We start from the raw sequence: 12,663 nt of genomic DNA, 5'->3' as shown, positions 1-12,663 counted from the left end.
TCATTCGATGGGGAAGTACCACAAGAACCTTCCCCATTCCTTCCCGAGCTACTCGCTACCACGCAAGGCCCACCACAAGTGGCCACACAAGAACCCACTTGGGGGCCAATCATGATAGACCCACAAGTAACGACATGAGTGTCCAAGCAATTACACAAAACCCATCTCACAAGAGATGGCATCACAAGAACCTGCCCTGAACCAAAGCCAACCCTCCACCAATTCAAAGCTGTCATGGATGACGACACACCTACGCGAAGAACAACAAGAACCCACCTCGATAGGGGTGGAACCACAAGAACGTTCGCAGCAGGCTGTACCCACAAGACCAACTCTCAACGGTGTCCAGGCGCTCGTCAGCAAACACAAAGGCAAGGTCACGGCAAAGGTGCAGCAGTGCTCTGCACGGTTCACCAATGCACTACAAGCCCGCCACTCACACAAGTAAGTGACTCGTCACTGTAGCATAATGGTGACTATTGTGCAAAGTCATGCCATTTTAGTACTAAGGGCACATACCATGCACTACAGCATGCACAAACTAAAGAGACCACGAGGGAGATGCACACAAGAACCTCGTCCCTATGGTGAAAAGACAATAAGGTCACCGAAGAGACCACGGGGGTAGTCACCTCCTTGGTAAAAAGAATATCGACGGGCAGACGGCCATACGCACACCAACTGAAGAGACCAAGGGGGCAGTGCACAGAAGAACCTCATCCACTTGGTGAAAAGACATACCATTGACACCGATCGGCCTCCAAGACACCCCCCAGCCCTTGTCATTTCGTTGAAATTCCAAAAACGGGGCAGAAACAGACCAACTGTCAGAACTTGAGAAGTCAACAGGGAAGACAAAAAGTCAATGGGAAACATCCTCAATCAATGCGAGATCTGCGTGCAGATCTCACTCCAATTCCATGCTCGGAACTTCGATCCACACGCAGATCTTAGTCCAAGCCAAGCGGCAATCTCACAGATTTGCGCGTGGATCTCATACACTTCTGCGCGTGGATCTCGCACTTCTTTGCGCGGAACTTCAAATCATCCAGGCGGGGAATATCAGGGTCATCGGCCAAAAATTCAACATGAATCTTGGCTCGATCAACGGGGAACTTCAAGTCAGGATGCAGATCCACGCGCGGATCTTGATAGATCCACGCATGGATCTCGAGCTTACCCTATAAAAGGCCCAGCGAGTTTTTAAAAAAAGCACAAAGTAACAAAACCCTGCCAAAATTTTCCAAAAACTGAAAAACCTTCACAATCACACCCAAAAACCCTTGAAACCAACCAGTACCAATGGACCCGTCCACCGATGCTAGCTAAGAACCCGAGCTCACGGTGGCAAAAATCGATCGGATTCTGTTCGATGATCAAGAAGAGTTGGAAATGCCACCCCCACTCACCGCCACTCACCCCCTAGCCCAGGAGATACCCCACATGCAGCACCTCGATCCCATGGTAGAGGCGGCTGACTCGCATGTATCATATGCAACACGACTGCTCCGTGACATCCCATATCTACACATGGAGCACTTCTCCAACAAGACCCTGATTTCACCATTGGGGCTTGATTGGATGGAGGCAATAAGAGGCCATGTCGTCCACATCTCATACCGCTTCCGCCCCAACCTTGACTTCCGATTCACATATCACATGGCGAAAGCATATCAAGCCTTCAAGGATCTTGAAGTCGTCCCTAAGCTCGCAGCAGTCGGCATGGGAGACTTTGCTGCCCTTCTTTCGAGATGCCACAACCTTCCACGAGTAATTGAGTTCACGGACAAAAAATAGGCCCACCACCAAGAAGACAGTGGTCCCTAATGCCCTGCAGACCGGCATGCAGGAGTAGTCTTTTCCAAATAGGCAATATAGCAAGCCCTCTAACTCCCAGCCTCCTCGAACAAACATGTGCAGATCCGAAATGTTCACAAGATCTTGGAGCCATGGGTTCCCAGCAACCCGACAAAGCACAAAAATGGCATTCCTTTTTAAGCCATACAGGATTCGGCCTTGAGGAAAGTAGCACGAGTGATGACCGTTCTCTTGAGGGTCAAATATGTTGACCATCGCTCGCTAATACTTCCAGGGCACTTGGCCTGGCTATGCCAACCCACCCTCTTCTCCACCAACTGGGCAGATCATTTGTTCCAGGAAATTGATCCATCAATGTGAGCACCACAACCAAGGGAATGGCAACTCCATGACTTTAACCCTAGTCATCTACGGTATCTCCTAGGAATGGTCCCTGAACCAGCCCCCCTTCGGTTGGTTACAGTAGTTTTGTAGGCCTCACCTTTGAAATAGAGGGACCCAAAGAGACGGAGAAGCAACCAGACACAACAGAGCTAGGACAAACCTCCACCACCAACATTTCTGACCGAAAACCCAGTGCAACAACCCAAACATAGGTACCCCCCGCCTCGGACACACCTTCTACCGAGTAGCAAAAAGCTGCAGTAGCACTTCGCTACCTCAAAGATCCTCGCCACCTTCTCTCTCAAGTCCAGGAAAACCCCTCCATACTCGATGATGTACAGGACTTGCTGCTGCTGCAAGTGAATGAGCAGACTGCCATTGCAGCACGAGTAGCTTACACAAGCCAATGGTACATGGTACAGGAAGCCAAGCTTGTAGCCGACATAGCTTGCAAAGACCGGGATGAGGCCACGGCTTTGCTCCTTTAAACACAACAAGATAAGGAGATAGTCATCATGCATAATGAGGCACTCCGGAAAGAAGTGGAAAAGCTACAGGCTGCAAAGGAACACTACAAAGAAAGGCAAAACAGACAGCTATAGCAATACAATGACCACCTCTAGGAGATAGAAGAAGATCGGCATAGACAGCAACGACAACAGTCAGAGGTCGTGGAGAAGGCCATTTAGGACACCAAGCAATAGCAAGAGGCAAAACTTGAGAAACTCTGATAGCACGCCACCGTCGCATTGACCCTTCTCAAGCAAAGAGATGCGCAAATAGTGCAATTATCCGAAGAGCTACTGGAAGGCCGACAAGCCCCTACCCCCATCCAGTCCGTTGACCCATCCCTCGAACAACAGCTGGATCACATCGCCGCCACCTCCACCCAACTCTCACACTTAACCTTTGCCCCCTACACACCCCATGACACCCTCCTAATGCACACACAAGCACTCCACTTATCCCTCCTCCCCCATCACATTGACACCAACCTCCCCATTCCACCTCACCAATTCTCCACCCTCCTCGACAAGCTAGACCCCTCCACCCACCGTTATATTACCATGTCTATTTTTGCCTCAAACCTCACCCCTCAGCAACCCACATACCTCTACAAAATGCCAATGCACCCAGTGGCATTGAATTTTGTTGCTTGGCTAAATGTACTAGGCAAGTCTCACCTTTTTGAAAACAGCCATGACTTCATCAAATTAATCAAACCAGATGATTTTTTGCCCTACCCCATCCAACCAGATTCTGTGGCAAGAGGTCCCTACTGGTTGGATGAGGAGGGCCATCATTAGGCCAAGAAGGACCTAGTACACTTACGCAAGCACCATTCTTCCCTCTACCACTCTAGCAGAATTCTTACTCTCTTTAATGGAGTATAGCAGCAGTTTTACAACATATCCAAAATACACTAATTGGCGATTTTGAAATGATGCACGTGCATACCCTGAGAACCACACGGAGGAAGAGTGAAATATCAAAGAAGATGACTTCGTGATCAAATTTGATTCAAATCAAAGCGACTATGACTCCTTTGATGAGTCACCAAATGCCGAGGACCCATCCCCACCATCCTCTCCCCAAGCTCCTACACCACCACCACCCCCTCTGCCACCACCACCCCCCCTCACCCACACAACCCCGATGCCTGTATAAGGTGTTTTATCATTTTTCCACACTCCCCGTATTTTTCCCTATTTTTTTCCATTTTCTCTAGTGGTGGGGAGGGTTGCTAGAGGGTGGCAGGAGCACTCCAGAGCTGGCCGACTGTACACAGGTGATGCGTGGGCTTCAGGGCTGCCTGGCCGACTGCATACAGATGAGTCGTGGGCAATTTTCTGCTGGCCGACTGCATTTATGCAGTCGTGGGTACTTTATAGGCCCCTTGCCCCCACCACTCATTCATTCAATTTTCTCGGGATCTTGTGTATAGAGAAGAGTTTACACACCTATCTCTCTGTGTTTCTTGTGTTGTTTATTTTCTGCAGTCTACTTGCTCTTGTCTACCCAAGTTTGGTTATCATTTTCGCTGCATATTTTGACATGGTATCAGAGCCCTAGGCTCGAGATAGATCTTGGGAGTTTTTCTGAGCAAGAGGGGGAGCATTAGGCTGCTGATTGGTGGACTGTTTTGGGTTGTACGGGAAGAGAAGGTGCAAGAGGAAGGCAGGCTTAGGTGCTGGACAGCCACTTGCAGGTTTACAGATTTTTTTTTTCCCAGTCACCCACCCTTTCAGGATACTCTCCGCGATGGCAGATTTACTAGAAATGGCTGAGAAGCACGTGAAGATTCCGACTCTCCCCATGTTCCCAGTGGATCGTCAGTTGGACGGGTCCAATTACGGTATCTGGAAGGTCATGATGGAGTCGGTGCTCGAGTCATATGACCTTGCTGATTTTATCATCATTGGAGTTCCACGGCCGGAAGCAGAGGAAGGGGAGTTACTCTCGACGAGGAAGGACCGCGAGGCACAGGGACACATGTGGGATTGTGTCAACGCCAGGGTCCGGTCATTTATTTTCCTCAATTGCACACCACAAGTGATCAATCATGTGAAGCACATGACGCTGGCGAGAGGCATATGGGAGCACTTGGCTTCTCTGTATAATAGGGTATCACCCATGAAACGGATCTCCTTGGAAGTGCAGATGCGGGTTATGAACCCTGCAAAGTCTTCGACAATGCAGGAACACATTAACAAGCTGCAGGCCCCTCAGCAGGAAGTCCTACAAGCTGGGAAAGAGATATTATCTGAAGACATGGCCATCACTTTGCTGTCCCACTTGCCTGGTCAGTATTCTGCTTTCTATTCCTCGTTGATTACGAGTGGCAGGCTCAGCACCATAACCTGGGAGGAGCTTGTGCCAATGGTCTTGGACCAGGAGGAACGTTTCATGAACCCTCCTCACATCGGAGGTTCAGAGGCCTTAACTGGCCAACGGTCGAAAGGCCGGAATAACAAGGGCAAAGGGAAGGCTTCACCGGAGAAGTCTTCTGAGAAGAAGCCTAATTCAGAATGAGAGAAGGTGAAGGCCGAAAGATCTTGTAATGATTGTGGCGAGAAAGGCCACTACTGGAGGAAGTGCCCTAAGCAGACAGGAAAGAGTGCTGATTCCTCAGCCTCAGCTGCAAAGACTCCGGCATTTGTGCACTTAGAGATGGTGGACTCCGATGCTTCATCATCTTCGAGCGAGGACACAGTTGGCTTCACCGCGAAGGATACCCAGGAATGGATTCTCGACAGTGGTGCTTCCAGGCACATGACTCCATCCCGTGACTTCTTTCTGGATCTGAAATGGCAGTCAGGTCGCATCTTTATTGGCGATAACTCCACTATTCCGATACATAGTGAGGGCCAGATGGAGATTATTCCCGACGGCAAGGAGGGCAAGCATGCTTCCGTGTTCTTTATGTCCATGCTCTGGGTTTTCATCTTCTGTCAGTGCATGAGGTATGCAAGACTGGCTTTCGGGTGGAATTTGAGGAGCATTCAGTTGCTCTAAGGGACCATGAGACTGGCCAGGTTATTTGGGAAGGCAGTCTGGAGAATGGTATCTATAAGCTCTCCGCACTCTCCACTTTGACAAGTTCTCAGGTCGGAGATTTGTGGCACTTTTGTTTTGGCCACTTAAATGTGGATGCATTGAGGCGAGCTTTCCGGGACCAGATGGTGATTGGCTTGACAGATGTTGGTAGTAGGCAAGGTCGTTGTTGCAGATCTTACATACGTGGTAAGCAGCACAGGGAATCCTTTCCGAAGCAGGCTTCTAGGCGGGCTTCGAAACCATTGGAGTTGATTCACATTGACTTGTGTGGACCTCAGCAGATACCATCTTTGGGAGGATCTCTCTACTTTATGCTGCTTGTTGATGATTGTACTAGATTCACGTGGGTCTACTTTCTTTCCCAGAAGAACCAGGCTTTTGCTCGGTTCAAGGATTGGCACGTGATGGCGGAGAGAGTCTGGATTTCAGGTCAAGACTCTCAGGGCTGACAAAGGAGGTGAATTCTCCTCGACTGTATTTCTCAGCTGATCATGGCATCAAAAGGGAACTGGCCAATACCGGATCGCCTTCGGAGAATGGAGTTGTTGAACACAAGAACAGGACTGTGGTGGAGATGGCGAGGACCATGTTGGAGCATCGTGATCTTTCTCGTCCACTTTGGGATGAGACTGTGGCAATGGCTGTCCATACCATCAACTGCTCTCCGACGACTTTAGTACCCCATATGACTCCATTTGAGGCATACTTTGGCAGGAAACCCGATGTCTCGGACTTTCGTGTTTTTGGGAGTGATGCGTATGTACATATTCCGAAGAAGCAGAGGGGGAAGCCCAAGTTCCGCAAGCTGGTATTTGTGGAGTATAACTCTCTTTCCAAGGGATACAGGTTGTATGATCCAGATAGGAACGAGATTGTTGTCACCCGGGATGTGGTCTTTGACGAGCATGTTCCAGCATCCACTGTCGAGGAGCCGCCACTTCTTAGAGATCCAGAGGAGTCTGATGATGATTCCCAGTCTATCATTCCAGTTGATCCACCTCAATCATCACAGGAGGTTGAGCCTGCCAGCTGGAGTAGAGCCCCCGCGACCACAGGAGACTCCACGATCTGTTCGAGTACCTAGGTGGTTGTTAGACACCCTTCGAGAGTCAGGTGTCACGGAGCTACCCTCCGAGTGGACCACAGAGGATGGCCCTAGAAGATCACATAGAGTCCGAGATAAAAGCAACACAACGGAGCTTCTTCAGGTGAACTATGCTTTGATGTCTCGTATCATGCGGGATAAAGAGCCCACTTCCGTAAAGGAAGGCCTTTCACAGGATACTTGGAGGAAAGCCATGCAGGTGGAACTTGATGTCATCGAGAAGAACAACACTTGGGAGTTGGTACCGAGGCCGTCGAAGCGGTCAGTCGTTGGTGTCAAATGGGTCTTTAAGACCAAATATGCGTCTGATGGGTCGGTGGACAAACACAAAGCCAAGCTTGTGGCTAAAGGTTATGCTCAGCGGCCAGGCATCGACTACGAGGATACCTTTGCACCGACAGCACGGATGTCCACGATTCGGACCGTTCTTGCGCTTGCTTCTTCTTAGAGGTGGCCCGTGTATCAAATGGATGTAAAATCTGCGTTCCTTAATGGTGACCTGCAGGAGGAGGTGTACGTTGAGCAGCCTTCAGGCTTTATTGTTCCAGGATCGGAAGGGATGGTTTACAGATTACGTAAGGCCTTGTATGGTCTTAAGCAGGCTCCTAGGGCTTGGAATCAGAAGATTGATTCCTTCTTTATTCAGATTGGATTTCAGAGATCGGTTGCAGATCCGAACCTGTATCTCTTTCGGGAACACGGCATGGTCACACTTATCATCCTTTATGTGGATGATCTCATTCTCACCGGCGGTCATGTGGAGCACATTGGAGTGACGAAGGCTGCCTTGTCAAAGGAGTTTGAGATGACCGATTTACTTCTTCTTGGGATTGGAGATCTGGTAGACCCAGAGGGATTTTTTCATCTCTCAGCAGCGGTATGTTCATGAGTTGCTTGAGGCCTTTGGGATGGAGAACTGCAAGCCTATTACCTCGCCGATGGACCCGAACACAAAGTTAACCGTTACAAATCCTAGTGAGCCAGTTGATGCCTCGCAGTACCGGAAGTTGGTTGGTTCATTGATCTGGTTGCTGAACACCAGATTGGACTTGAGCTTCTCCGTGGGGCTGTTGAGCTCTTTTATGCAGACACCATTGAAGTCTCATTGGGACGCAAGATTGCGGATCTTGTGGTATCTGCAGAGTACGAATGATCTCGGACTCTTTCACACAGGAGGGAATGGAGTCAAGCTCCAAGGTTGGAGTGACTCAGATTGGGAAGGAGATCCAGACACGAGGAGATCTACTTCAAGATACAGTTTTACCCTCGGCTCAGGAGCAGTTTCTTGGAGCAGCAAGAGACAGGCAACTATTGCCCTTTCTTCGACAGAGGCAGAGTATCGAGCTACTTGTGGTGCTGCTTGTGAGGTTGTATGGCTGCGGAGGCTGCTATAGGCGAGATTAGGTTTTCACAGAGGGAGCCCAGTGCGATAACCAAAGTTATATAGCTATTGCTCGGAACCCGGTTTTCCATAACCGGACCAAGCATATAGAGATACAGTATCACTTTGTACGTGAGAAGATCTTGGCTGGTGACATCTTGCTACTTCATTGTTCAATGGAGGACAATGCGGCGGACCTCTTCACGAAGTCTCTACCTCAGGCTACGCTCAGGCAGCACTCCAGCTCCCTTGGGTTGGTTTCACAGCTAGGAGCTGAGAGGGGGTGTTAGAAGTCATCTCCTGTCTATATTTATACACCAGGGTCTCTGTTGTAGGTGTGCCCGCCCTGTATAAGGTGTTTTATCATTTTTCCACACTCCCCGTATTTTTTCCTATTTTTTTCCAATTTTTCTAGTGATGGAGAGGGTTGCCAGAGGGTGGCAGGAGCACTCCAGAGCTGGGCCGACTGTCCCAACAGCAGTCCTGTGGTGGCTGGCCGACTGCACACAAGTGATGCGTGGGCTTCAAGGCTGCTGGCCGACTGCATACAGATGAGTCGTGGGCAATTTTCTGTTGGCCGACTGCATTTATGCAGTCGTGGGCACTTTTTATGATGGCCGACTGCTCTCCCAAGGGCATATATATAGGCCCCTTGCCCCCACCACTCATTCATTCAGTTTTCTCGGGATCTTGTGTATAGAGAAGAGTTTACACACCTATCTCTCTGTGTTTCTTGTGCTGTTTATTTTCTGCAGTCTACTTGCTCTTGTCTACCCAAGTTTGGTTATCATTTCCGCTGCATATTCTGACACTAACCCCTCCCCCAACTAAGATGAAGCGAAAGAGCAAAACCCACCACCACCCTTCTCCTTTACGGTCAATGATTGGAGCCAAAGCATCCTCACCTACCACATGCAAATGGACATCATTTGCGCACTTGAAGCCACTCTTCGACAACCCCAGTGAGGCTCCCACACCACCCTTTGACATTGAAACCCAACTCCGCCTTTGGCAAGACAAGTTCGATGCCTGGAAATCCAAGAACCCTTGGCATACTCGCGGAGGTGCAAAGCCCCTCAATCCTGACATCTCCCCCCTCACGGGAGCTGCCATCGGTCTGCAACCCAAGTGGAGAGTCCCCTACCTACTGACCTGCAACTAATGGCAAATCTATTGTGACCAGTCGGCCTCAGTACGGGTGGACCCCTTGTACTTTCCCATGAAGCACCGCCGATGGTCATGGAAAGCTTTCATAGAAATCCAAAGAAAGGACACGGAGGTCCTATGGAACTTCCCCTACTTCCCTTAAAGAAAATCCATTGACACCGAAGAGGCTTTCTACACCTGCTGACAGAGTTTTGCACCGACTACCACCGAGTGCCCGACTCGGCAATCAAGGCCACCATACACTTCTTTTTCGACTCATTCTCACCCTACTCCAGGAAGTTCCAATCAGTAAGGAAGAGCAGGAAGTCGAGGTCACCAACCCAATCATCTTCGACCTCAACCGAGGCCCGAACCTTCGACAAGTGACCTGCCTCTACTATTGAGTCCGCAACCTCCCTTGTCGCAACATCGGCACCTTCGATATGTTCTCTCATCTTTTTTGGAGACCTTATCAAGTGTTTTACTGCACCCTCCGTAGTTTGCTTACACGCTGGGAGATCATCGAATGGATGGAGGAGGCAAATGTGTTGCACTACACCAACTGATCCTCACCAACGCCAATCCTCCACAGATCTAAGGGACTAGATCTGCTTCAGGCTGGGGAGCATGTTAACCACTTTGTGAAGGGTTAACAGTGCTAGTGGGGAGGTTGATTATTCTGCAGGCTTTCCTTTTTGAGCTTTTCTCGAGCTAGGAGTAACTGTGAGCTTGCTTCAAGCAGTGGTTAGATTGTGAGCTTTTAAAGCGCTAGGCTAGTCCCTATTCAATCGCGATTTGCATGAAATTATCAATAGAAATGGACTCATTGGGCATAGTCCTATCGTTTTAACACCAAACATGACCATATTTGGACATTCCTACTAAAATATTATGGCAAAATTTGTCCTTGCACAGCACACAGGTGGTCTGCGTTAACGCAGATTGGGCCTGTTTGGTGTGTGTTAACACGAAAATGGACTTATTGGGCCTATTATAATCGTTTTGACACCAAACATGACTATATTTGTATGTTCCTACAAAAAGTTATGGTCAAATTTGTCCCTACGCAGTAAAAGGTCGTCTGCGTTAACGCAGATGGGGCATATTTGGTCTGCATTAACGCAGATTGGGTCTATTTGGTCTGCGTAAATGCAGATTGGGTCAATTGACTTTTGAATCCATGAGCATGGAGCACATAGAACATCCCGTTCTCGGCTCCTTGAAAGCTCGCGGTTTTTTCCTGGCTCGTAAAAAGCTCAACAAAGAAAGCTCGTATAAAAACCATCCCCGCTAGTGGGCCCCGCCTACATTTTTGTACTATTCTTTTGTACATATGCAAAATCTCATTATTTATTATATATAGCAGAGTCCATTTAATTGAAATGAGAGGAGGGATGTAGGAAAGCCTTGTATATTGTTCCGAAACTACTAGGAAGAGGCCAAGCCAATCAGATCTCAGTTTGGGTCTATTTTGACCAAACTAGAGAATTAGGTCTAATAGGGGAAATTAGGGTTAGAGCTCCACGTTATGAATAAGAGGAAAAAAAATTGGTTAAATTTGAGCGAGGGAAGCATCAATTTTGGCCTCCCTAGTTGAAATCCCCATGTTTTGGGGAAAAAAAGGCACCCTAGCGGCATCTTGCTCATGTGGATTGAACAACTCATCAATTTTGCCTTGTCACTTTGCCATGTGAGCCATCTTGACCAGTTTGACTTGCCACCTCACCTTGTGCCACCTCCCGCACCTTCCACTCATGGTGCCACATCAGCCACGTGTGCCACCTCATGAAGCCACATCACAGACACCCTAGTGCCACATCATCACTCAAGTGCCACCTCATACCACCATCTCATCACTACCACCTCATCACCACCACCTTATGCTGCCACAATACCTTGCCACCTCACTCATCATCACTACCACCTCATGCTGCCACATCAGGCTGGAGCATGACACATCATCATCTCCATTGATGCCACATCATTAGCATGCTTGGTGCCACATCAGCCACCATGAGTTGCCACCTCAGCATGTCCACCTCCATGCATGTGTGTCACATCAACAGCGCGAGCTACCACATTATCACATGGCATGCTCATGTCAAATTCACCTCCATGCATGTGTGCCACATCAATCGGGTAAGTTGCCATATGCCCATACATGCATTCTCAAATGATACATCATGTCAATGCTAATTCCTTTTGGATGCATGGTAGATCCAAATTAGCATAGGTTTACTCTTGTAGGCTATCTTCCAATGTCATAATTAAAATAAAGGAAATAGCATTAGGATAGGACATATGCCGAAGTCTTCTATTCGTCATCGTGCCAGCAAGATTATGGAGTCATTCTCCGGTGACCTTATGCCAGCTTCACAGTCAGCCCTTCTCACATCCTTGATAGATAACCCTGACTTGGTTGAGTGTAGGAGGCATGCTAGTCTTGGTGCACGTAGAGATAGGGCGGTATGTAGCAAGGTACTTAGCAGTGTTTGTCGATCTTATGCATCTATCAAGCATAGGAACAATGTGGATGCCTTGGCAGCGCATCGTGCTATGGTGGCTGCCATTAGTAAACCCCAAATGCGTGGCCATGTTCACATCACATCATGTCTCCTTCACATTGCACCACGCACATTGCGACCAGACATTGCGACCAGGCATGATTAGGAGGCAAAGTCTGGACGACCATGATGTTTGTGCTCTTTGGGCTTCCAGCGGTCATGCATCGAGGAGTGATCGATTGCTTGATGAGCACACTATGTCTTTGATAGAGGTGTTTTGGGAGGAGCATTTAGGGCATCTCCCATATTTAAGAAGGCATTGAGAAAGCCAAACTGAGTTGTACGCTCAGCTTTTGGAGGCACATCCGTAGTTGAAGATTGGGCAGTGATCCTTTGAGAGGTGCAGGCCATGGTTTGTGCGGTACTCTCAGGAGCGTGATACATGTTGTTGTCGATACCATGTGGATTTCAAATTGATCTATGATGTATTTTGTTCCCTTGATGGTCACAATGAAGTGGTTCCTATTAGCCCTCGTGACTTCATTCACTCCATATTATGCCCACGAGAGGGTGATGCATTGTACCACTTCCTTGATTGTGTGGAGGGGAGACGTATGGCGTGTGGTGACCTCACTTTGGCAGCTTGATTTGCGCAGGATGGCACTGATGTGGAGCTTGTGCATTGCTGAGTAATGATCGTTCGCATGATGCCCATTTTGTGAAGCATTGCTTCACTCTCCATGACATTTTCTTAAGAGATCAGGGGG

The sequence above is a fragment of the Cibotium barometz genome, chromosome 66, assembly GCF_041138505.1.
Source record: "Cibotium barometz isolate CiBa-2024 chromosome 66, ASM4113850v1, whole genome shotgun sequence".
NCBI lineage: Eukaryota > Viridiplantae > Streptophyta > Polypodiopsida > Cyatheales > Cibotiaceae > Cibotium > Cibotium barometz.
This window is presented reverse-complemented; position numbering follows the sequence as displayed.